This window comes from Ascaphus truei, assembly GCF_040206685.1.
Source record: "Ascaphus truei isolate aAscTru1 chromosome 12 unlocalized genomic scaffold, aAscTru1.hap1 SUPER_12_unloc_1, whole genome shotgun sequence".
Classification (NCBI taxonomy): domain Eukaryota; kingdom Metazoa; phylum Chordata; class Amphibia; order Anura; family Ascaphidae; genus Ascaphus; species Ascaphus truei.
Genome location: NW_027453837.1, coordinates 913,723 through 914,968, shown reverse-complemented (window position 1 = coordinate 914,968; position 1,246 = coordinate 913,723). Strand labels below are relative to the sequence as shown.

The 1,246-nt window shown below is 36.7% G+C and overlaps 1 non-coding gene across 1 annotated transcript; it reads left to right on the top strand.

Moving 5' to 3' along the window:
* The first annotated feature begins 781 nt into the window (after nucleotides 1–781).
* TRNAS-AGA (transfer RNA serine (anticodon AGA)) lies at nucleotides 782–863 on the top strand. Its single transcript has one exon. It is a non-coding gene; the product is annotated as a tRNA-Ser (tRNA).
* The last annotated feature ends 383 nt before the right edge of the window (nucleotides 864–1,246 follow it).

Here is a 1,246-nt window from a genome sequence, read left to right as displayed (position 1 = left end):
GATATCCAAATTAATGTCTTATATATGTATTTATGTCCTTGAAATGATCAGCGCGTCTTGGGTTATTCAGATTTGAACAGTATCACTTAGTTTGGTGTAGTATGAGCTAGGATGGTTATAGATGTTTAATCACACTTTTGTGGAGCTACAGCATCACACAGCCATCTTGTTTCGGCTCCAAGCCCCGCCTCCGGAAATGTTGTTTTTAATGTAAAAGATTAAATTTTACAATTTACATTCATAGGCCTTTTATTTAACATTGTATACATTCAAACAATGCTATTGGTTGATGAAACAAAAAAAGGGTTTGCTTCAGGTGAGGCTTGAACTCACAACCTCAGCATAGCTTAGCATATACTGACATATAAGTACCGTGCGCTAACCGATTACGCCACTGGAGCATGTTCCTGAAATGATCAATGTTCTTCTTGCCCCAATTGCCCTCCAACTCTGCTCTTTTAATCTCTGACATCCAAGTTAGATCATTTTCCCATTACTCCTTTTAACCCCTTTTCTTTTTTTTATGCCTCAGATCTGTTTCATACTGTACATTGAATGTGGTTAACAAAAAGTATTTCTCGTCATTGTTCAAAAACCCAATAGAAGCAACATTTTACAAAGATAATGTTGTTTAAACAATGTGTACAAACAAGTCATGTATTTCTCTTTATGAAAATGTTCTCATGGTTATTTAGTTCATATTGGTCATCATTCATTAGTGAGTGTTCCCCATATCCGCTCAAGAGCCATCTGTGTGACTGTATTCAGTACTACCAGCTATGTAGTCATGGCCGAGTGGTTAAAGCGATGGACTAGAAATCCATTGGGGTTTTCCCGCGCAGGTTCAAATCCTGCTGACTACGTTGAATTTTTCAGTGGTAACGTGTTATTAAAAACTTCACTGCACTTTGCATTTTGTTTGTATCTGCTTGGCAAAGCAATCTTTACTTACTGGAATATGTGGCACACTAAAGAAGAAAACACTCTGAATTCTTCAAACATTTTCCAAGTTATACATTTTAGGGTGCTGCTGGCTGTAAAACATTTAATAAAGAACTCCATTTCAATAAATGCATTGTCTTCTATTGATAAGTATCTCTATGCTGCAACATAGTGCTAAGAGGTCATTTGTGTGCAATACTTTGCACAACATAAAATAGAAGAGAAACGGCTTACCCCTACAGAAATAACTTAAGGTGACAAAGGATAATGAGCACTTTAGTGTGAGAGTGAGGGAATTCTTCCA